General features: G+C 45.5%; 1 long non-coding RNA gene across 4 annotated transcripts in view; it reads right to left on the bottom strand.

The window, feature by feature from the left end:
- LOC111935162 (uncharacterized) overlaps positions 1-24,587 on the bottom strand; it is a 144,472-nt gene that overhangs the window by 104,357 nt on the left and 15,528 nt on the right. For 3 of the 4 annotated variants that reach the window (XR_015274848.1, XR_015274850.1, XR_015274847.1), the window contains exons 3-6: positions 20,215-20,413; positions 11,184-11,383; positions 5,949-6,074; positions 4,637-4,758 (exon numbers count right to left, since the gene is read on the bottom strand). This is a non-coding gene — a long non-coding RNA (uncharacterized LOC111935162). Of the gene's footprint in view, positions 1-1,739; positions 3,753-4,636; positions 4,759-5,948; positions 6,075-11,183; positions 11,384-20,214; positions 20,414-24,587 lie in introns of those variants that run through there. The other variant, XR_015274849.1, reaches the window with a different exon arrangement.

Here is a 24,587-nt window from a genome sequence, read left to right as displayed (position 1 = left end):
CTTGCTGATTGCAGCAGAAAACACTGGAACTATTAGCAGCTTAAAAAGCAAACAAGAAATAAACCCCCAAATCCCCAAACCTCCTTTCCTGAGGCTGGACAGAAGGTCCTGCCTGGCCAGCCTGCTGAGTTGAGAAACACATCACATCCCATAGCTGGAATGCTAATTAATTTTGCAACTAATAGGCTGGTGATACACAATGGAGATGTGAAAGAAGGCACAGCTTTGATGCACAGTGTCACCTTCCCCAGTGGGCAGACAGGATATCCCCAAGGCCACATGCTCTTGTTGTGCTGTGCTGGTAGTTGAGGAAGTGTTTCACACCAAAATGAGTCTTTCCAAAGAATCAGCTCTCCATAGAGACCTCTCAAGGGTCAGGGATCAGGAAGAGCTGTGAGTTCCCTACAGGATGAGGAGTCAGGGATAACTCAGTCAGCAGGGCAGGGCTCCCCCATCCCACAGGACATAAGTGAGACCAGCAGCCAAGTCTGGGGATGGCAGCCAGGGCGGACTCAGAGCTCTGATCATGTGTGGTGATAGAGCAGATGAAGGCAGGAGCTCAAAGTGCAGGTCAGTCAGCTCCAGTGACAGTAACCACAGTCAGAGACAGTCCAGTGGTCACCAGAAAGGTCTGATGCCAAACTGGGAGGTCAATCTTCCTGATCCTCAATGGATCAATCAGGGTCCCAGTGTGAGGCCCTGTATAGAGCAGCATATCAGCACCACAGCTCAGGGGGCCATGAAAGTCATGGACTGAGTTTAAATGGAGCCCCTGAGCCCACGGACAGGGCAGCGGCTGGAGGCCCAGGACAGGCTCATCAGGCTAATTACATCCAGGGCCCTGTCATTGCATCTCCACAGCCCTAGCCAGTATCATGGGCAGACACTAAGAGAAATGCCTAGACATCCCATGACATCTCAGCACCAGTGTTCATACCAGGTAGCCCAGAGCTTACAGATGGATTTTGCCAGGTGTCCCCTCTAAGTGCAAACTCCACAGCCTTCACAATAGGCATGAATGCCCCATGACCTCCTCCCTCAGAAGAAGGATGATATTCCATATTACAGAGCAGCCTGTGTCTGCGGCATCGCAAGAAGGTGAGGCAATAACCGGGAACTTCTTTTCCTCCCCACATGCTGATGTGCCTTGGGGCAGGGAAAAGCAGCTGCAGGAGCAGCAGGGCACCTCCCAGCCCATCAGTACAGCAGCAGGGAGGCAAAGACAAACAAAGATGCAGGAAGTGATTATGCCTTCCGATAACAGAGCTGCGAAGCTGAGTAAGCAATTGGTGATTTGAGCTGGCTCTAAGCGTGGGGCTTTCATTACAGACAAACAACCTAAACCCAACAACACAACGGTGGCAGTTGTTTATATCAGTGAGGAAAGTTAAATAACCTCCCCCAATGGATACTGCAGAGGTGGAACATGTGGGATAAGAGTGACAGTAGCATTAGAGGCTGGAAGCTGGCCAAGACACGACTGAAGCACACACACCGACACCCTCATCATTCAAGAGAAGTTCAGTGTTCCAGGAGCATCATGGAATGCTCCCTTCCGGGTGACATTTAACTCAGGCTTCAGACACCAGACGAGAATACAATCTGCAATAACTGGAGGTGCCCAGTTATTATCCAAACCAGAAAAAGATCTCCATTCTGTTGCTGCGCTGTATCCCTGCCATGGTACTCTCTGACCCTGGGTCAGAACATACAAGCTTACAATCAGAAAGATTTAATGAAAAGCATGCAGCAGCCAGAGATCCTGCTGGCAGGGGAGGAGGGGAAGAGAGAGCAAGAGAGGAAAAACACATCAAATGGCTTATAAAGAAAGAAGCATTTGCACTTCCCAGCAGCGGATACAGTCTTTTAAGCCATCCAACTTGGGGGAGCTTCCCCTAACTCTGAGACTTCCTTGAAGGCAAAAGATAAACAGATCATGGGGCCAATATAAGGGCTGTGCAGCTGCACAAGTCTCTTAGAAGGTCCCTTTTGTATTGCCTTGGCTTGTTCTTCAAGCTCAGAGGGAAGGTTAAGTTGAAGTCACCTGCTCTCTGATTCCCTGTGTATGCACTTGAGCTGTCGCAAAGGGAGAGGCAGCCTCTGCCAGGGACAAGATTTATGCACTAAGTCCTTTTGAAGTGAAAAATAAAGGAAAAAGTCCTGCAGTTCTGCTTTCAGAAAAACAGCTCTGGGAATATGCATTTCCCTTGCACAAGTTCCATGTAGACATGACATTTAACAGTCCCCAAAAATCCCTCTGAGGAGTTGTCAGACTTGCTGATAGCAATACATGGAAAGTAGAGAGTCTGGCTTCCCATTCTGTGGAAACCAACAGCCAGCACTGCTCCTTTGCGTTGGTTGTGCTCAAGAGCAAATGGGACAGAGATGTTCCCACACCTTCCAACACAGAGCTGCTTTTTCATCGCTAGCTCCTACCCCATCCCAGTACAGCTCTTACCCAGCTCTCTCAATCCACCTATCCACTTACAGGCAGCTGAAATTTCTCAAGAAAATACAGCTTGCCAAAGATTACGCTCCCAAAGTCCCACTGTAGTGCCTCTCCCTAGACTTCCCTTTTGCCTACGGGCCCCTCTTATGTCTTACTCTTCCCCAAAAGTCCCCATTCCTCAGGAGATGCTTCCCTGAGCAAGAAGAGACCTTTCCATTTACTGCTTATATGGTCAGGGAAGGCATTAAGGAAATCATAATCACTGAGACTGCAGATAATTTAGGAATAGCCTGGAAGCAATTTCTAAGGAGATCAGTCATCCTTGGGATGTTCTAGGAAGCTCAAGTTGTGCTGGTGCTTCTTTTGCAGGACTGAAAAAAATAACAATATTGTTTCCAGACTTAAGTGTCTCAGAACTCCTACAGCAGCCATATGAGTCCACAGCAAGGATCCACCCACCACCACAACATAAACTATGGATGGACACCCAGGAAAGAGGAAGAATAGGTCAAAAAATAGGTCCCTTCTCAAACACAAATTATTTACTTAATCTTCAATTATTTTCAGCTGAAGAGATTTTTTTTGGCCTTAGAAGGTTTGTCTTCCTTAAGTGATCCCTAACAATCTTGGTTTCAAACACTATTGTCTTCTTTTGAGAATACACCTTGCACTCACAACACACTCTGATGAGAAGTTCTCTGTGTCTCCTACCTGGTACATCCTGAACCAGCTCCCACCATTTGTTTGAAATCTGCCCACAATTGTTTGCCTCCAATTCTTGCATGGGAAAATGTAGGAATAGGCAGTCCCTACCCATTTGCTTCATCATGCACCTCCAGATTTTGTCAGTCTCTGTTACATTCCCCCTCAAATCATCCCTTTTCCAGGCTGAAGTATTCCAGAGTGCTTCATTGCTTCTTTTATGGGAGTTTCCATGTCTGGACTCAAAAGGTGACCCATAACAGATGGGACAGGCTATGGTGCTTTCCCACTTTTGGAGCACCCTGCTCTTCAGAAGTGAATTTGACTTGTGCTTTCACAAGGTTTTTACAGAAAAGAAAGAAAACGTGGACAAACATTCCTCTTTTTATACTCACTTTTCCTTCATTTGAAATCAAAGGCAATACTTTAAAAGCAGAACAACTTCTCTTCTAAAAGCACAAAAATCCCCTACTAAGAAGAGCCAAACAAAAGATCATGACTCAGACATGGAGCTTTAACTTCCTCATCCTATGATCCAAACCTTTGACCTCCAACATTCTCTGCTTCTCTGAGGGCGTCATAGGTCTGCCTGATCTCCAACCTGTTGGATAGATCCACAGCACTTCTCAAATACATTTTGGTCAACTCAACAGCACTCAGAAGCAGCACCTTGGAATTTGAAAGTCTGACCTTGCAATTGTGGCTTTGGGAGAGTAGGGAGGGCAGGGTAATGACTGGTGGAGAAGGTGCTGTGTTTACAGAATACAGCCATCAAGACCTCCCCAGCTGTTCATGGACCCCTCCCCTCCAGGGCAGGCTGGAAGGATTTTTCCTGGCTAATGTCAGGTAAGGAAAGATTTCTGCTGAATAGCTGCATGTTAAGATGTATTTTATAACCCCCTGGTTAGCCCAGAGGAATTCACTGGCTGTCGAGAGGATCAACACGTCCATAGAGCTGGGATGCTTTGGTATTAAGTTACAGCTTTGGCATCACCCTCAAGTTCAGCAAGTCAAAGGAAACAGTTGCAGGTTGTTTTATTTACTGAGCACCAAAGAGGTAATAGGATAACAGACAAGTAAAATCAAATTTTTAAAAACTACAAATGAACACTGAGAGTAATTTGAAGACGTCTCACATTTTTTAAGGATTTGGCAAACAAAATCTTGATTAGTTGAATACAGACCTTCACAGTAAGGTTGTTTTTGTGGTACAGGGCATATCAAGAGGTCCAGATTTCCTTTCACAGCCTATGGGCATTCCAGGATCACAAGGATTAATAAACACTAATTCCCCAAATCTCGGGTCAAATCAAGAAAGAGCTTTGGACCTTCCTGTCACTAGCTCAGTCTGTTCTAAATACTTCAGAAACATCTGTGCCCCTTGCAGTTTTCCCAGGCCCAGGCTGTGAATGCAGCAAGGTTCCTGCTGCCCAGGGCCTCAGCTGAGCTCAGAGTTAATCTCTGACCATGACCATTCTTTCCTACCTTGTAGAACAGCTCCCGGTGTTCAGATGATTCCCTGGCTCTTACATTCCCAGACTGGTCTGGAGACACAAATTCACACAGCTAAGGCTGAAAATCAGTGAGGAAGCTCTCCAGATGAAAGCCTGTGCAGCCAAAAGGAAAGCACATTATGCTTTATGATGGCATTGGGAACTTTATTGAAAACAAAACAAGCAAACAAAAGGAGCAGCAGTGGAAGGAGAAGCTTCTGGTCATACTGCCACCAGAAGAAATGCTCAGCAAGCCTTGACCTAAGCATGGAGCCTTTTCAAAGACCAATCCCTGTTGGACATTGGGCATGAACCACCACTCCACACTATACAGAGGTAGCAAGGCATTTAACTTGTTGTAATCTTGATTGCCATCCACCAGCTCAGAACAATGTGTTAGGAAAGCAGCATTAAGGAGAAGGAAATACAGATTGCTGCAGAATAGAAATATTTACACTAAAGAATACTGAGTGCCTTTAAAATTACAATTTTTACATATAAAGAAGGCAGCAGGAATTATCATATTTGTCTCCTGCATAAAAATGTTCTTAGGCTTCATTTGATGTCCCAAATTTCTTTTGGCTGAGATAACAAGACATGGATTCTTCAGAGGCTTCAAGAGGCAGAACCACCACTGTATCTCCTGGTAATTGGTGCCAAAATTATTTAATTGTTGCTATTTAGTCACTGTTAAAACCACATACCTTCTTTCTCTAGCTTACATTTATCTAAGTTGAATTTCTAGGTGCTGGATCGCATTATGCTTTCATCTGTTTTTCATCCACACACAGGCATTGCTTTACCCAATGAAATTCACCACTGCATTTTAGGCTGACACAGCAAATGACGTTCAACAGTTTTGGTCAGGAAGGAAAGGATCCTGCATCCTGCTGCATATGTGAAAAGTTGCCACTGAATTCAGACAACCAAGTTAAAAGGTGACATCCGCTCTGTAGTTAAGGCTTGCTTAGAGCAATAAGGACAAGCATCATCCCCCTAGATGTTTCTGGAGCTTTCTGAAGGGGTGGCCTGAAGCAACCAGTCAGCAAGGCAGGCAGCAGTTGACTACTTTCAGAATTGCTATTGAATTACTGCCATCATCAACTAAAGTTATGCCTATATGGGGGTACAATAAAATTCAGCAAGTCTCATCAAAGTTGCAGAGAAAGTTTTGTAACCATTCCCCAAGGGGAGACACGTGGGCAGGAACATGCACCCCTCAGCTGCTCTGCACGATGTGGCTGTGCTGCCATCCACGACCCCAACCTGCTACTGCTGTACTTGAGAAACAAGGGCAGATTTACCCCTTAGCTCAGAATCTGGGTCAAGCTTGCACAGCGGCTGACTTCTCCAGCTGAAAGGTCTCCTGTCCCATCACACAGGCTCTCTGGAGGCTGATGCAGGGCACAGCACAGCCAGCTGCAACCAAACTGTAAAAGGAGAATTTTGAGAATGTAAGATAGAGTCCCATGGGTCTGGCAAGGGCCTAGACAGGGAGAAAAGGAGAACTCAGCTCTCTCTATGAGCTGTGGTACAACTATCCATCTCCAGGACAGTGATGCTGTTCACAATCACAGCAGGAAAACATATTTGTTACAGCAACACTCAGAACAGTCTGTCCCCCCCGCCCAGTAATAACACAATGGAGGAAGCAGCTGATGCAGCCAAGCAGCACCAACTGGCATTATCTTAACACTCTGGGCTGTAAATTGTGTCAGAGCTGTTTTCTGTGCAGTTCAGCCATCCCTTCATGAGGCCACGAGCGCCAGGGGTAGGGGAGCACAGATAACCCTGGCCAGGACCTGCCCCTGCGGCTCCATACCATATCCCTGATGCAGCAGCTCTGTGGACACCAGCAATGGATTGCTATGATCTTAGAAAACTAGCTGCCAGGCTTTTCTCTCCCAGTCACAGCCTTGACACAAGCCACGTGGACAAGATGAGTCTTGGCAAAGAGGGCAAGTCTGAGTGTTGAGATTAGGAATTTCCCCACTCTGGGCCAGTGGAGAAATAAAGAGCAAAGGGGAACCAGCCTGCTACATTTAACTGCGTGGTTAAACCAAACAAATCTATTTTCCTTATGTCTGCTGTCAAGATGTGGAGGATTTTTTCCATAAAAGAACTGACAGTGGGATATGCATGTGAGATATAGGGAGCAGGTCACTCTCTCTCATTGTGCTGATTAGTCTTTCCCAAATGACATTTTTTATTTTTAATTCCAGGTACTTCTTAGTGTCTGAGAAGTTCCAGACAGGACTGATGCTTGGACAGCTGGGACTCGCCCCCGCAGCCCAGGACAAAGCCAGTCCTCCAGGTAGACTGTGCGTCACAGCCTAGGAAAATTCCTGCTTTCCCTTGTGCCTGAGGCATGTACACACACACACACACACACACACACACACACACACACACACACGTCCCAGATCCAGCTGCAAAGTAAACCTGCTCTAGTTTGGAGTTAGCAGGCACAGGAAAAAGGCTGAAACCTGACTCCAAACCTCCAGTATTGACTGGGCCCAAGTGGTCCCCTTTCCATGCCTTGATACTTCCCCCCTCTCACACATGCACCCCCTCAGTCACAGGATCACCAAGCTGAATTCACCAACTAAGCACCCCATGTTTCCCAGCCTAGCAGCATGGAAAACCTGTCTGACAGCTGAAGTTCCTGCAAGAAGCATGATGAGGTGCTAAGAAAATAATTGTGCTTACAAATTCTTTGGGCTGAAACAGCTGCTTTTGTAGCTGGATGGTTTTTGGCTGGCAGACAGCTCTCCCTACAAGGCATCTCTACAAGACACTCCATTTACTTCCTGTTCCCTAGCAAGTCCCTGCAGGAAAGCAAAGAAACTGGGATTAAACATATATGACAGAGCCCAGCCAAGACACACAATCTGAATTCCCAGACAAAGTGCAAGACAAATATAAGCATCACAGAGGAACAAACGTAATATGGGTTTAAGTCTTACATGAGCCCTCTGTAAATGTGATCTAACAGCAGGCTGCACCTTCCAGCCTGGCAGATTCCATAAATGCAAGGTCTGCAACACATCAGAACTCACAAAGAGAGACACACGGAATCAGGGATTTATAAAGAGACCATAGGGACTCACTGTAAACTTGAAGGACATAGAACCCCTACACTCAAATAGTTGTTCGTGCACTGACATAAAATGAATGGGTTCTCTGAGTCCCAACACAGTTCTGCATAACTGGAGTTGCAGGGCTCCAGGTTTTTGGTTGGGAAGAAATTAGAAACAAAAACTTGTCTGAACTCTCCTCTCCCTGTCTGCCTGGGACAGGCACCCGGCCCTCTAACACTATGAGAGCACCTGATGTCTGAGTGACATTATCAGTGTACCTCCAGCTGTACTACAGATTAGTCAACAGCACATTAAAGAAGGAATAAAGGAGTGGAGCAATACTACCCAGCCACAGCCAAACTTATACTCTTAATTTTCCCAAAATAGTTCTCTGAGGTCCCAGCACAATACTCCAAAAATTAAATTTCCTTCATAAGATTAAAAAATCCAAAGGCTGCCTTCTACACATGAAGGATTTAACATCATAATTACTAGTAAAACCCTCAAGTGTGAAAACCTTGAGTATTTAATTTGAATGTGGCTCTTCACAGGTTTCTCAGGAGGAGCCTGAGATTCGGGGTACCGAGCAGACACACCATGTCCCACTTCCCAGAGGGGAAATCCCACTGGATTCAGCAGCATTGTCAGCCCAGCAGGAAGCAGAAATCTCACAGGAAAGGCTATTCTAGTGATGTTTCCAGGATGGTTTTTCAGATCAGAGACATTTTGGGATCAAAGCCAAGGCAGAGCTGGCCAGCACCTCCAAGATGGTGGCTAAGTGGAAAATCTCCATAGTGGTAGAAAGAATAGAGGGTAGACACTTTTTCTGAAGTTTCAATTACTAATGAAAGCAATGGGAAGTTTTCCTCTCTCCCTAAAATGTTACATTTGTTTTGGCAGTGGGGAAAAAGAATCCTCTCCCCATCATACAGGCATATTTCCCTATTCCTGAAATGAAAGTGCTTACAAAAACTGAAAAGGAAAAAGAATTCTGCCACCAGGGTAATGATTTTTAACAAGTATTTTTAGTATTCACCATGAATAGGGAATATCAAAGCAAACAAGTCCACTTGATACTGTTGACACGTTTTCAGGAAGCAACCATCGGTGCGACAAGGACATTTTCTGTCATGTTGGCAGGGGGGCAGTGAGCTGCACACTCCCTCTACATTCAAGGGCTTTGTTGAGCTGGGGTCTAAGCGAGGAAATGCTAAGAGAAGCCTGGAGCCAGAGCACTTCCCATGAGACAGTGAATCAAGACCTCCTGTGAGTCAGTGTCACAGGAGGCAAATTGCAGAGGCTTCTGGAGCTGCAGCCATGGCACTGCAGCAGCCTGGCCCCTCCAGATGCACAGAGACAGACAGAAGCAGGACAGGGAGGGCCCATGTTGCAGCTGCTTCTGTTCCAAAGGCTGGCTAGCATCAGTCATACCTTTGAGAAGGTATCAAAGGGGTAGCAGGCATCTCTGGCCTGTGCTTCATGCACAAAAGTGGAAGAGAATAAGGAAGAACAGCTCAGGAGACTCAGAGGAAAGTACAAGGGATGAGAAACACATGGGTCACAAAGGACATGCAAAGTGCACAAAAACCATGCAATTACCTGCTGCAGAAATGACAGCAGGATCGTCTCATTTCACAGATCCCTTGAGAAAAAGCAGCCTTTCTGCCACTCCTCAACCTCCTGACTGATCCTCTCCACCCAGCTCTCCTCTGTCTACGAGCAGAGCAGGGACAGTACTGGAGAGCAAAACAGCTCATGTGCTTCTGAGAGGCCTACATTCCTCTCCAGTCACCAAAACAACCCAAAACCAGCAAGAAATGGTGACTTCATGTGAGAAAACAAGAGCGGGGAGAAAGGAAGATGGTCTATAAAGCCAGCCAAATATTAGAAAGTAAAGTCATTGCATTCACATATAACACAAAACCTCCGGTTCAGTGTGACCACATCAGAGCCTGTGAGGATTACTAACAGCCTCTGCATGGCTTTTCTGCCCACACCCATTCAGCAAAGTGTACCCACAGCTAAGAGAACACATCTTCCCCTTGCTTACTTATTTGGAACTCTTGTTTGGAAACTCAGACTCAGAAAACTAAGAGCAGCTGTTTCCAAATACTTCTCAGGTGGTTATTCACACACTTGCAATATTCCATAAGCATTTGTCATTGGTGATTATCTTAGCAAGCACTGTTTGTGAAGCAGAGGTGAAGAAATGGTGCAAGGATACGCAGTTCCCATCCCATTTTAAAGCAGGCCTCTCTTTTGTGTAGCATGGCTGGAGCACACGGACAACCTCTTCCTAAAAAGTTTCAGGGACAGACATCACAAGCTCTCCTCTGATTGAGAGACAATCTACCTCTTGCTTCATAATCCTCAACTATTTAACAAAGCCTTCCCTCTCCAAAGTTTTATGTTGTATCAGACATTACAGCCTGCCTAGAAGAGGGAGATATGATGAAACATCAGAAAGAAAAAAAGCTTGAATGCAAGGAAACCCTGCAATTTCAATACACCTCATGCAGTCAGCCTGAAGAACAAGAAGCAAAACCCCAGCTCTGGTGAGAACCACAGGAGTCTGGCAAACAATTTAAGAGCTGCTTAAGGTACTGTGCTGAGGAGGTGCTGCAATCTCCACCCCAGGATGGAGAGAGCACAAACTGAATTAAAAAAAATCTGTGGAAAGTAAAATGGTGAAGGACTGTAAGTTAAGTTTTCATCAATTCCCACTGCAGGGTCAGCTCCTGTGAATAGCCCTCCAACACAGGAGACACTCCTTGTTTTCCTCTTGACTTCAGGAGCTTCTCTCCAGCTGTGAGCTACTCACTTCTCATCTGCTTTCTCCTGAATATCTCATCAGCAGCAAACAGCGCTGCATGGATTGTGCTGGAAAGCATGGTCTCCACCTCTGTCACCAGGGAGACTCCTGGAAATTGCAGAAATTCAGGGATGCCAGGGTCCCACCAGCAAAGGGAAGAAGGGGCACCAGGATGGAGTAAACCAGAGTGACTGGATTAATGTAACAGCTGCCCAAAGGGCCGGTCTCAATTCCACTGTTACTCTATAGTCTCCCGATGTTTCCAGCACTGGAGATGCCTACATGAGCCAAATTTAGTTCACTGAACTGACTGAAAATTAACAGTACAAAAAACCACTCCAGCAATGATGGGCTCAGTCACCTGGCCTGGCTGCATCCACCCAGTGCATGTGAGACTATTGCAATGAGTGCCCAAAACGGGTATTTTGAGCAGAAGGAGCACTGGACACTTACTCCCTTGAGAAACTCATTTTGTGCATGCTGAACAGACTTTGTGTGGGCTGGGCTTATGTGCCACTAGTCCACCAAAAGGCCATGAAACAGTCAATAATTCTGAGCAGCTTTTCCCAACTTATATATATATATTTTTTTTTTTTCCCTTATGTATTTTAACATTTTTTTTGTGATTTAGAACAATCTCTTCCTACCTGTGCATGCCTCACACAAAAAGATCCCATCTCTGATGGGAGGGCTCTGCACATCGTGACAAACAGCAGCAGCAAAGCCCTGCCCTCCACTGAGAAGTCCATCTCTGTATACAAGTGGTCACTCCAGCCTCACTGATGAGTGAAGATGTTTTCTTCCTTCCACAAGAGATAAGCAACAGGATCTGTGCAAGTCACGCTCCCTGCAAGGCAAAGCAGCAGCAGGTAAGGCCAGTGGACACTCCTTACAAGGAAGTGGAACATTCCCTCACTTAGACACGGAACAACCCTAGTCACCCTAAAGGGAGCGGGGAGAGATAGGACTGCGAGGCAGCACAAGGAGATAACGGAGAAAACCAAGAAATATGTGGATTCGTTGTATTTTTCAGGCCTGAGTTCCTAGAAAAGATTTCTTTCTCTGGTCCTCAGCAGCATGAAATGGCCTTCAGATGACAGCAGCATTTCCAAAACCCTACAGCACTTGGAGAGAGCTGGCAGAGCAAGTCCTGGCCACTTCTAACCAGGCACCTCTGGCTCCTTGACTGCACACTGCCTGTCCCATCTGACCACAAGAGAGCTGGGTAATTCATTTAGTTGTACAGAAAATTGTAAATTCACAGGGAAACATATGAAACCCTGCAAATTCCCAAATAATTTTAGCAATAAAAAGTCTGAGGGTTGGAAACCATCCACTATTTTGAAGCAGCCATTTTAAACCACACTTGATGATTTCAGTTGACAAGATTACTTGGAGATGATCTACTACCACTTGAACAAAGGCAAAATTTGAGGTGAAATCACTCAAAAGGACTCAAAAGGACAGTGCGGAGGTGTTTCTATTGTCACACCTGCAAAGGCAACTGAAAGAAGTGACCAAAAGCCTCAGCAAACATCAGCCCCTGCTCCCACCAGTCCTCCCAGAAACTCACACTGAGAGATAGAAGTCACACCTCCTGGCTCTGCTGTTCCTGGCCTCTGGATGAAAATCATTTCTGGGTAAAAATAAGGATGCAGCTAGGTCTTCCTTATATTTCCAGGTTAAGATAAGGAAGGCAGGCCAAGGGCATTGTCACAGCTGCCAGGCACCACAGAATTACATCAGCCACAATGCCACAGTTCCAAAGAGAGGTGAGCATGAAAGTTAAAAAGGGGGCTGAATCAAACCTGAGATACTCCCAAAAGATATCCTGAAGCTTAATTATTTTTAATCTGGGGTGGACTGTGTCGTCTTGGACCTGAGTCAAATGAAAAGTAGACATTCATAGCACTTTACTCTCAGCCTGCTGCCCCTCTGCTCTGTGTCAGTCATCACTTCTGGGTTTGTAAAAGCTTAGTGGGATTTGCACAGGGCCAGGCAAATCAGACTCCTCCATTTACTGCTATACAACAAATATATTCCGGTAACAGGCTGTTCTCCTGCCAATGCCTTCTGTTTTCCAACTCATTTCATTTTCTTTAGTGACTTTATTTCAGACAAGTGGATAACCAGAGCCTTGGGTTGACTCCATATGTGGATTCTGCCTCTCAGCAGTGCCAGTTAATTCTCTGCAGAAATCCTACTCATGTAGGATGCAGGTACAAAATCTCTCCTCTCCATGCTGGACCCAGTTTATTTGCTCCTGTTTCGGCTCCCTTTTCACCATCAGTCAAGCCCACAAAGCACTGCTTCTCTGCCTGAGGCTTTCCCCAGCTGCCTCCCTGCCTTTCCTGCCAGGCTCTTGCCAAGGAAACCTGTCCACACCTATGCAGGCTGGGGCCGTGCCTTTGTTTTGGGCAGTGACGTGTGCTTGGGGTGGAGGTCACCATTGTTTCAGCTCCATGATTCCACAAAGGAGTGTTAATAATTTCTCACAACTGCAGTAATAGAAGAGTGGCAGCTACACCCAGTCTATAACCTTAGACATCGTTGCTTTTCCTCTCACCTGCCAAAAAGGGGAGTTTCTTCTTTCGTCATGGGAAGGTGCTGAGGTTGCAATGTCATCTAGGCAGAAGCCACTAACTTTAATGGGCTTTCTCTCAAATATGTCAACCATATTGATGCATAAGACAGGGTCACCCTGCCCTGAGCCAGGCCTAAGAACTCCTGATCCTGTTTGGATGAGAAATCAGAGCTGGGGTTCCTCCCTCACATTGTGTCTCCCCCCACAAGGAAGGGATGCAGTAATGCAGCTGCCATCTGTGGTGTTCAAACAAAGTAGTTTGACAGTGCTAACACAAAAGTACAACTGTGCTGTGGCAGGCAGACGCATGATCACAAAAATTAAGTACCTCTCACTAAGCCCATAAAAGGTATTTCTTGCAGAGAAATTGTACAAGAGTCAGTCAGAAGATCTCTAATTTGTCTCAAGAGGTACCCAACTTTTAAGGTGCTCTCTGACTTAAAGAGTGCAATTATACACCAAGTTTTGGCTTCTTTGAGCGTCATATAAAGAAAAGAAAACAGTAGGAAACATCTCCAGTGCCCCTTCCCTGCCTTGTGTAGCACAAAGGTTTTGTACAAGAACTAAAACATCAGAGCCAGAAGCCCTAATTTGCAGAAAATAATCTCATTTTTTATATTCAGTGCAACATTAAAACCATCTTCCCAAAACTCAGCTGTGCCAAGGTTTGAGAGCTTAGAGTGAAATTATCCCCAACTGAAAAGTTTCACTGCCCCAGCAAAAAATAAGGAGCAGTGGAAAACAGGAACAAAATTACACAAGTGGTGAAAAGTAAAAGGAGGTGATTTAGACACAACCCATCTTGATATGTGATGTTTCAACAACCAGGGTGAGGAAATGGGTTTTCCTTTTAAGCAAGGGTGGGCCAGATCCTTGGCTGGAATAAATCAGTGCTGCCCTGCTGAAATCAATGGATTGTTGCTCATTCACAGCAGCTCAGGGTCTGGCACATGGTTTTCTCCTGACAGTATCACAGTAATGTAATTCTAAATTCAAATCATGTGGAGATGCTGTTTTGATAAAATGTTGTTAAATGCTAAATGTATGAAATGTGAACTGAACTAAAATGAACCTAATATGAGAAAGAGCAAAGGGAATGCCTTTCTGTTGTAATGTGGACTTGGAGGGTAGAAAGAATTACAGGACAATTTGATTAAATCCCTTGAAGCATTCTCACTGAATAATTAGTCTCTACATTCTGGAAGGTTTCAGGGTTTAACACATTTCCTCATGCTCACTGTAATTCCTGAAGCCAAAAGCACCAAGGATGCATTTGGACCAGCTGGCAGAGAGGTGGCTATAATGGTGATCCCCGCACTAGCCCCCAACAGCCCAGAGGGACCTGCTGGGCTTGCTGCTGGTGAGTCCTGCACAGCGTCCCACTGCCAACTGAACTGCTGCAACCAGCTGAGAGCAACTAAAGGATATTCTTCAGCTGCAGACACGGAAGCAGCACCCTGGGAACCCCTTGAGCATCACAGCAACCAGACAGGGGAGACATCGCAATCACTTGTGCAACTCTGTCTCGTTTAGTCACAGGGTGGAAGTGAGCAGCACTGTTGCAGCCACACAAGTAGGGAGTGATGGGTTTTTCACAGAGCACCCCGGGGGCTCTATTCCCAGCTGATGCTCTCCCTCCTAGATCCATCCTCGCGGCCACAGCAGTGATGTGACAGTGACCCACCTTGCCAAACCCCAGTTCTCCCTGATCCCAAGCAAACAGGCTTCTCAGCCTCCTTCAGGACCAGCCGGGAAGATGCCAATTCCCTGCTGAAGTGGGTGGCAGCCTTTATTATGTTTCAGGCCTGAGAAATCTCACCAGTGCACTGAGAACCACAGGGCTCCTTCCTAATTACACAGCAGAGCAGCACATGATTCATGTCAGCAGTTCCCGGCCCCCTCAGCTCCATCCTGGCTGGTGTGACACAACAAACCCGAGTGGAAGTGATTAGCAGGTTGCAACCAGGGCCGCCCGCTCGGCAGCACCATTAGCAAACACGGTGCCCCAACAGCCGCAGCCTTGTTGAATCACTGCTCCCCTGCATTGCAACATCGGAAGTTGCACTTTAAAACACATCGCCTGGGCTGCTCTCCGATTTCCCAATGCAGGCTGGAGGAAGATGGAGAACTCAGGCTGAGTACATTATAGATGTATTTTTAAATTCCCAGGGGAGGTTCAAAAATTAGCTCTAGCTCTAGGGCCCCTTTTGTTTTTGTTTTTCCCTTCCCTCCTCTCTTTCCTTTTGGTCTGACTAACTTTGGTGACTGGCTTGCACAATTTTATCAGGTTGGGCTTGATGAATCATTCATCTCCAGCAAGCAGCAGTGAGAGATTGCAGGCCAGGCAGGGTCTGTGTTGCAGTAACCAAAAACAGCAAAAAAAACACCCCCACCAAAAGACGGGGAATGGGGGCAGGGAAAAATAAGACAGTGGGCCAACAGCACTCATGGACAGCTTTCTGATGTCTGGTCTCAGACATCTAGCAGCACATTCATTTGTAAGCCTGCCAGACCTCCTAGGAAACCTAAAAGGCTGCTGTTATTTATAAAGCTAGATGTAGTTACTCTGCCTGTGTGCAAGACTAGCTCATTGTATTTATAGGTACCTGTCCCATTCACCTACTTCTGGGCCCTCATTCCCATAAATCCATGAGGCTGGCAGGATCTGCCTTCAAACACTGAGATACCTCTCCTTTCCAGGCAGGGCCATTTGGAAGTGTCTGTCATCACTGCAGGGCTCAGCAGCATGTACATGTAAATATATACCTGAAAGCCCCACATTTCTGTCAACATACAGGAAGACAGATTCAAGAATTTGTCTTCCACGTGGAGAGCACCAGATTTTACATTTCATTTGTAAAAAAGCTACCAGTAAATCTTAATGACTAAAGTTTGATTTAATGATGGTTTAAAACTGTCAGCTGGCTTAAGTAGAGAAGATATACAAGCCAGTCCCATCAATTCTGGCAGCCTGGAATCCCAGACTCTTTTAAATAAAGTCAGCCATCCTAGATTTTATGCCTGAACCTCAAGCAATCTTCCCATAAATCCAACTTGGAACTCGTCTGGTCAAGCATGAAGGGCTTTGCAAACAGTGAAGCTGGGGCTGTGGGCAAGCAAAGGCAGCTCCCTACAAGTTGCACTAGGGACAGGAAAAGCAAGAGATTTGGCCTTTGCAGTTTGTGGATGTTCACACACAAAAGAAGAGAACACAAAAATAGTGTATATTTCAAATAGAAATTTTGAAGGTGAAAGACTTACACGTCAACAAAAAACAAGTGAAAATGGCACAGACAGCTGAAAGTCACATCTCACTGTTAAGACCAGCTGGGCTCACTCCTGCCATCTAGAAGCCTTGCACAAAAGTAGATACAGAAACTGAGGCAAAGTACTACTTCCAGTTGCCCATACATTCAGACATTTTCAAGAAGAACCATGTTCTACCAGTCCCAATCCCAGATTTCTTAGGTGCTTTCAATTTGTGCCATCATTTTGGGGTAAATCAGATCTAAACCCTCACGCAGTTGTCCAGGCCTGGCTCCCTCAAGCAGGCACCAAACCATGGCAAGAACCATTTTGGCTCTCTGCAAGCCTCAACAGTGGGCAGGTCTTGAGAGGGGTCTCAAAGAACCCCCTCAGAGGAAGGAACACTATCCAAAGGCAGATACCATTTTCCCTGCTTAATCTCTTGGAATAATTCTCTCTTTCTCTCTCAGACATGAATTAAAAGTCATCCAGAGAAAAATATCTGCCCTTGTGTACTTAATTTCAGGGACTGATTACATAACATTTGATGTGGCATAAACCCTTAAAAAACTCTTAAAAGACAAGAGCCAAGGAAAAAGTAAAGGTGTTCCCTCAGTTTAGAACATACCCATATCCCACATATCTATCCAACGGAGACAACTGTCCAAAGCTGAGAGGGAAAAAGGTTGAGATCTGTGGGGCTGGATCTGGAGGTAGGAATTTTCACATCTTAGTTCCAGTGTCTGACTCACTGCTGGGGTGAGCAGGTGTCTCTACAAGAGGTAGCCACAAACATTTTAACCCAAATTTCTATTTCTTTATTAAAATCATTATCTAAATAATGTAACATTTACTAATAATAATCTCAAAAGGTTCCCAACCAATTCTCCTAGGAACCTAAACAATACAGCTTTGGGTTAAGGGTGTGAGAGAGAGGAAGCAAAGCAGACTAAAGCTGCTTCCAGTGGCTAAGCTGAGTGAAATACAATAAATACAGAGCAAACCTGATTTTCCCCTTGCTGCTGCACACGATATTTGCAAGCAATTACACTGGCTGCAGCAGTTTAACACACAGGGGAATATCAAGATACTTTGTGCACTATTTACACATCTCATTATGAAAATCGGGTCATAAACTGGAAAGAAAGCTAGATTTTAAAAACAATTTTGTGCTTTTAGATGCCCACTGCATGAACAAATGGAAACAAATAAATACACTGAGGTTTTTTCTCTGTGAACTTCCATGTCAGATGGTCATTTGTACCTCTCTAGGATTAACAGCAGCTCACAGTTCCCTCCTCTGTGATCATCATAGATTTTACTTCATCACTTCTACTTTATAATCCATAACCACAGATGATTTATAGCATGTTCTTTAAAAACCCTCCAGTCTCCCTGTAAGGCAGTGAGGAATCCATATTATCTGCTAGGTAAGGCCACAATCAGTCGACCTCAAGTGAATGAAATGCCATCAAGTGTCCTGGGAGAATGGAAAGACAGCAGCACCTCTGGGAAAGGATGAAGGAAAAAAAAAAATCCATGCATTTTATTTTGTTAACAAAACCTGACCATATCCGAGGTGCCTTAGAGGATACCTGAGGACCTCTCTAACAAAGACATGTAGGATTCAGCTGGTAGCTAGGTACTGTGCACTCACAGCCCAGAGCTCAGATTTCACTGAGGTAAATTAAATTAAATAATGACCTACAACCACCACTACCTGAAGGCTGACCAGTGACCACGGTTCAGCTCCTAGAAAACAGCCATACCTGCCCCAGCAGCAAATCAAGCCAGAAAGCTAAGCAGCCCCTCCTCTAAGAGTTCCTTCCTCTTAATACGAACATACACAATCTACAATGAATGTGGAAGCTTCCCTGGGTCTGTATTTGGGGGACTCCTTGGACCTCTAATTTGCCCTGGCCTTCTGCTCCCAATGCTTTTAGGGAGCTGGAGTCTGGGCTACAGCAAACATCAGGCATCGAATGCCTCTGCAGGTCATTGCCCCATCTCCAGATCTTCTCTGGTGTGGCAAATGCCAACTCCCTGTCTGCAAAGCAAGCACAGATTTTATAAGAATCCTCTTTCAGGGAGAAAGCACCTTCTCTCCCCATTAGCCCCATCCTTGAAACAACACTAAACAGCCTCTGGAGTCTGTTAAAGTTGGTGTAGCAGGGTTGGCGTTGTAGGAGGACTTTTAACATCATCACCAGGACACCTTATTTTTCAGTTCTGAAGGGTTACAAGAAGAGACACCTCAAAAAAAAAAAAAAAAAAAAAAAAGGAAAAGAAAAGAAAAGAAAAGAAAGTTTACTGCCAAAGTAAAACTAAAACACCAGAAACAAACACTTCCATTTCTAGAGTCTTGGGAAGAGACAAAAGAGTTTCTCTCTCAGGGTCTCAGCAACAGAACTGAGCAATGGATGAGAGAGTAGCTCTCCAAGCAATTTGAGGAACATCCCACAGAGTCTGAAAGCAGCATTTACAATGCTGTTTTGCAGCTGGGAGAAGAATCACAGTATGATCCAGTAATCAAGGAAAGGAGTCAGATTCATAAAATATTTTTTTAACCCATAATAAATTATAGTTTCCTAAACTTTATTGCGGTCACAAAGTCAGAACAAAATTTGATAAAAAAAATACAATTATTGTGCTCAGAAAATCTTGAAAAATGTCACTAAATACTCAGGGGAAAACAGTGAGTGCCTTTTTAATGAAAACCAAGCCTGTGGATTGCTGCTTTCTGAAAGCAGTTTGGTAAATGGTTTTGTTTTCCAATAAGCAAAACAAATACTGGAATGGGCCCATAGTCCTTTCTCTTCTCTTGCTCCAAACCTCCCCATTTTTCAAAGAGGAATAAAGAGTATCTCTCCTCCAATTTTAAAACCAGTAAATTGTTTCCAAATGTACTGTGAGTCAGAAGGGAGATAGGGCAGTAAAGGAAGGTCGGGAGACCCTGATGTATCCTGGGGACTGCAATGAATGGACAACAAAAAGCAAAAGCAAAACCTGCTCCTGACAAACTAGATTGGGAAAGTGCCTGGGGATGGGGCTTATCATGCCCCAACTTGAAACTCCCCAAGCAAAGCACACACCCATGTCTCTACATGAAAGCAATGAGATGGGAAGGAAGCACAGTTAGGGTTTGGTGCTGCTCAAACCCCATGCAATTACAGGCAAGAGTAAACACCTTATTCAAGGGTGAGCAATCATCCCTCAAGGGAAAACCCTGGAGCTTCCAGCCCTCCCAGGAAGGTCACAGATGAGTACAGGAAACAAACGGAGACTTGCACAAAGGGAATGAGCTAAACCTCACTGCCCATGAGTGAGGACCTGAACAGACAGGTCCATGTGCTCCAGTACTGGGTACAGATTTCAGAACAAACATGTGGGAAGCTGTGGCGTCACTGAACCTTTTATTTCTGAAACTCCAAGATTATTATTTAATCCTTCTTCCTAATACAGCAACTGCCATAAAAACTCCAGTTTGGCAAGAGCACCTAAGTTAGTGCTCCCAAAAAGAGTCTTGTGTCCATAGCAGAATAGTTGGGAGCATGAAGCTGGGAGCAGATCTGTTCCATATAAAGGCAGTGGATCCTCAAACCGTACGCAGCTCTCATCAGCCCTCCCTTAACACATCTTAACACATGCCCATTACACAGGCTTCAACATCTCCCAAACAACTCATGGCTTGAATAATCTTTAAATCCATTTTTCACTTTCAGGGCCATCCACTTAGTACAGCCAAGTTTACAGCCTTGCAGATGCCATTTCCCATTCATAAGGGCCCAACAAGGCATGAGCTGTAAAGGGTCTGATCCAAGAAATTCATACTCCAAAGACTTACTCACCGGTAGCGATTGAGAACACTTCTGCAGAGCTGTGGGGGCTCCCAGGAGATGAGCATAGGGGCTCCTCTGTAGTTACATCCCTGCCACCATCCCACACAACGAGGCAGCTCTCAGCAGGCTCAGAAGTCTTTCCTCTGTGGAGGAAGAGGTGGTGGTATGAAGTTGGCAGCAGAACTGTTCCTCACAGATGAAGGGGATTCTGAAAATATACCCAAGCTCTGGTCAATCCTCCCTTAACATACCTACATACCCTCACACAAGCTTTAACAGACACCTTAAGAACAGAGACAGGTAACATATGTCAGCACAAAACATCTAGGTACCAAGTGCCTGGGGAAAGGTCTATTGAATTCCTTCAGCGGGCTCAGGAGGGGACAAGTGACAGCTCATTTGTTGCCATAAGTACTTTTTCCTCAGATGCCAGGGCCAGTCAATGTGAGTTAATTAACCTCCTTGCAAAAAATGAACCATCTGGCTGCACAGCAACCACTCTTCCTGCCTGGGCTCCACGGCCCACACGGCAGATCACGGAGAGACCATCTCAAACAAGGCGGCACGGCAGTGACGTACTCTTTGCTACTGTCACACAGCCCAAGTAGCCACCTGGGAAGGCCAGGCAGCCACCCAGCCTGCAGACATTTCCCTCCTCTGCCCACTGTCCTGCTGCATGGGAAGAGCCTCCCTTGCTCAGACACGGAGCTGGCAGCCAGGTGCCCTTGTGCCATGGTGGGCCGTGCCAGGAGGTCAGAGCAGGCCCTTTCCAGCACAGCAAGGGGAGCTGCTGTCTGACAGCCAGCAAGATTCTGCAGCTCTGCTCACAAAGAGCAGGGCTGACAGTGCTGAGGTGAACAGGGGCAGCCCATCTGCCTCCTGCCCACCTACTCCTATTGATCCTTGTCTGTCAGCACTGACTTCTAATTGTCTGCCAGTTTTCTGGCCACTTGGGGAGAAGGAGTTTCCTGCTCTGCAGAGCCACGGTTTGGCAGAAGTACCTGCAGCCTTCAGAGCCCTGGTCATCATGAGCCTTTGGTTTTGCCTCTGTATTGTCAAAGTCATATCCAATGCCCAAGGCAAGGTGCCAGGATCAGGCTCACGATGATGGATAATTACCAATAATCACTGGAGCTGCTCCCCACCTCCCACCACTGCTATGAGCAGGAAACCAGCGGAGGAAACAAGCCTTTCCTGGCAATGTCCCAGATAAACTGAATCAGCAACAAGTTTTGAAGGATGTTCAGGCTGGTGGCCACTAAGGGACCTTCAGAAATGCTGCTGCTTCTGCTGTGTATACCCACTATCCAAAATTTTCACATATCGGTCACATAAACAACATTCAGGGCAGTAAGGAGACAATTAAACCCATGGTTCACTACTAACATGGCATTTGGTGAAGGTTTTTCCCTCACTTACCAAAGTGCAGCCCATCACCAAAGCAGGAGCAGAGTTCATAGTTTTTGGGTTTTTTTTTCATTAAAAATTATGGCTAAACCAAAGCAAGGGTACTAAGAAACCAGCACATATAAGCTACAAAAATTCTCTGAAGGAACCACAAATCATGCTCCATGAAAATCTGGTCAGATAACTGGAGCTGCAGCACACTTCCCCCATGCCAGCTGCCTGGACAGCCTCATCATGTATGGTGTGCAAAGGTCTTCTCCCAAAACAGGAGGTTTTGGTTTTTGATGGAGTTAAACTCAGCTCAAGTAGGTAGAAAAAGGCAGAGTTTTATTTCAAGCATGTCCCAGTTGCTCAGTGCAGTACAACTGCAAGAACTAGGAAGAGGGAGGGGGGAGAAAAAGGCTTTGTGGTTAATTATGAGTGTGCTAACATGGTGAGAAATAAGGCAGTGAGGATGGCAGAGATAATTACTCTGTGAGCTGCATTTCCCTTTTGGACAGGAGATAATGAGACATCCTTTGCTATGCAGAGGAGTCTCCTAGCAGAGGAAACCAAAGGAAAGCAAGGTGCAGCTGCAAAAACCCACTGTCTCCTCACCAGTGCTGGCAAACAGGACCAAGCACTCCTAGCAAAGGGGGAACAGAAAAAAATTAACCAACTCTGGGCAACCAAAGTGGTTATCCCTTCTCACTGGGCACTTCTCATGTTCCCCAACCTGTGCAACTGCTCCAGGTTCCCACAGATGTCACAGATGCATCCTGCTTGGCAGGGACCTTGGCTCAGGGAGAGGTACAGAAGGGACAGGTGAACTCTACTCACTTCTGGAAGCCTAGGCAGGCAGAAATGGGCTACTTGGGCTGGGAAGCCCCAGAAGGGTCCAGGGAAATGCATGGAATATCACAAAGCTGTTTGAAAAGAGCCACAGCACAGCAGTCTGCAGCCAGGCACAGATTATACTAAATCCCTTGGTTTCAGTGAGCCAGGGACCACTCCATACCTGTCTCCTCCAAGAGAAGACTAATTTTCAGTACTCAAACCCCCAGGAGCACTTCCAAGTGCTGCAGACTTGTAAGGTCTCCAAAGCATTCAGCTACCCAGGGAAAAGGCTCAGTGTGAGAACATAAGAACAAACCTCCAAAACTATGTGAGCAAAATCATCATCAGGTCCACAGTTACTCCGGGCAGTGAGGATGTGGAACCCTCCTTTTGCTCAGAGATGGAGACAGAAAGCTTTCCTAGTGTGTTGCCATGCAAGCCCGAGTTAGTTCTGGAGCTGACAGGGCAGTGGGATGGAGTTTCCTCCTGTTTATTTACAGCTTGAGCCCACCTCGGTACCTCTTCCCCAGGAGCTGATCACACAAAGTTTCAGTTAATGATGCTATTTTTAGCACTCACAGCTGGGAGAAGCTAAACCTTTTAACAAAGCCTCCTCCACACGGTAACGAGCACATTATTGCTGAGGGAGAGGAAAGAAAAAAGCTGGGGGTGAGCCTGTATCTAGGTCAGCATCAATCTCTCTCTGTCACCTATAGTCTTGTTTTATGGGAAGCATGTGGATAATAAATGGTGATTACAGAAAGTGAAGGGGAAGAGGCAATCCTGAGAAATTTATAGATAGGAGAGAATTCACATTAATAGCAGATAATACAGAGCTGCAAAACTGCTATAAAAAAGGCATTAGAAAAAGCTCTATAATTGGGGTTATTAGACACAACTACACCGTTTTTTTGGGGTTTTTTCCATTCTGGGTACATGTCACAGTGATGTATGTCACTTTTGATCATGATAATAACAGTAAAATATCTGTGTTAAAGCCAAGTACATTAACTTCTATATTGGTATAATTTACTGCGCTATGAGTTCCCATCATTCAGGAGCCAGACAAAATGCTCTCCTTACGATGTCGATAACCGTGCACACATTTTACAGGAAGAAGTGTTTCTTTAAATATCTATCATATGTTAACAAATTCTTTTAACTTTCCATTACTCTTGTCAGAAAAGACAGGGAGCAGCAGAAAGGGGTAAGCTATTGATACCGCTAACCTACATCATGGGCTGGATTTGCCATTGCCCTGTGTCTGTCTCATGCACAGCTGCTTTTTCAGCCAAATATGAGAGATTAGTTTGCTATATGGGAAGGGGCAAAATAGACTGGACAGTAGCCATTATTTTTTAAAAAATACATATGCATCAATATGATATTGAAGGAGACATTAGGCATTACTCACTTGCCAACAAAAATGGTAAAGACAAAGGATTCTCCTGATTTACAGGTGTGGTTCAACAACAGGAAGGTGGAAAACCTGTCTCTCAAAGTTGAAGGGATGCTGTACCTGGATAGGTGCTTAGAGTTATAAATAGAACAAGCCAAACCCCAATCCTTTTCTGTCTGTTCTCCATTGCAGGAGCCCAATGACTGCTGAAGGACCCAACTTGGTCATTCACAGGCTGTGACTGTGGCATCAACAACACAGGTGCTAGGTGAGGCTTGGGCTCCCTGAGGAAGCAGAGAGGAGGCTGCTGATGGTTGAGCCTTTGGCTCCAGTCACTGGAGAGCTGAACTCTATTCTCAGGCTGCCTCCCCAAGCACCTAACACCCTGGGGCAAGTCACTCCTTTGACTACTCTTTCCAAAAAGTGAACCCTCCAGCTAAGGGCTGTGATTGTACAGGGACAAGCACAATGAAGACTTGAGGGACTGCAGCAAGAATTCTTCCTGCTTCAAGATAAACTTGTTTTGAGAAAAGAGAGCTGTAAAGCAAACCAAACTACCCATACCAAGGGAAAAAGCATCCTTAGAGAATCGACTTCAAAACTGTATGGAAGAGGACTTGATACCAGTGTGATATCAAAAATGGCATGGGCATTTAGAGGCTGAGCTAGAGCAAGTTTTAATGATTTAAAAAAATCTTATAAGAAAATATTCCTTCTTCTTGCAGTACAGACCATACAATACAAAGCAATCACTCCCAGT

Source organism: Cyanistes caeruleus, chromosome 11 (assembly GCF_971803275.1).
Source record: "Cyanistes caeruleus chromosome 11, bCyaCae1.hap1.1, whole genome shotgun sequence".
NCBI lineage: Eukaryota > Metazoa > Chordata > Aves > Passeriformes > Paridae > Cyanistes > Cyanistes caeruleus.
Note: the sequence above shows the minus strand (reverse complement) of the source record. Positions and strands in the feature narration are given on the sequence as shown.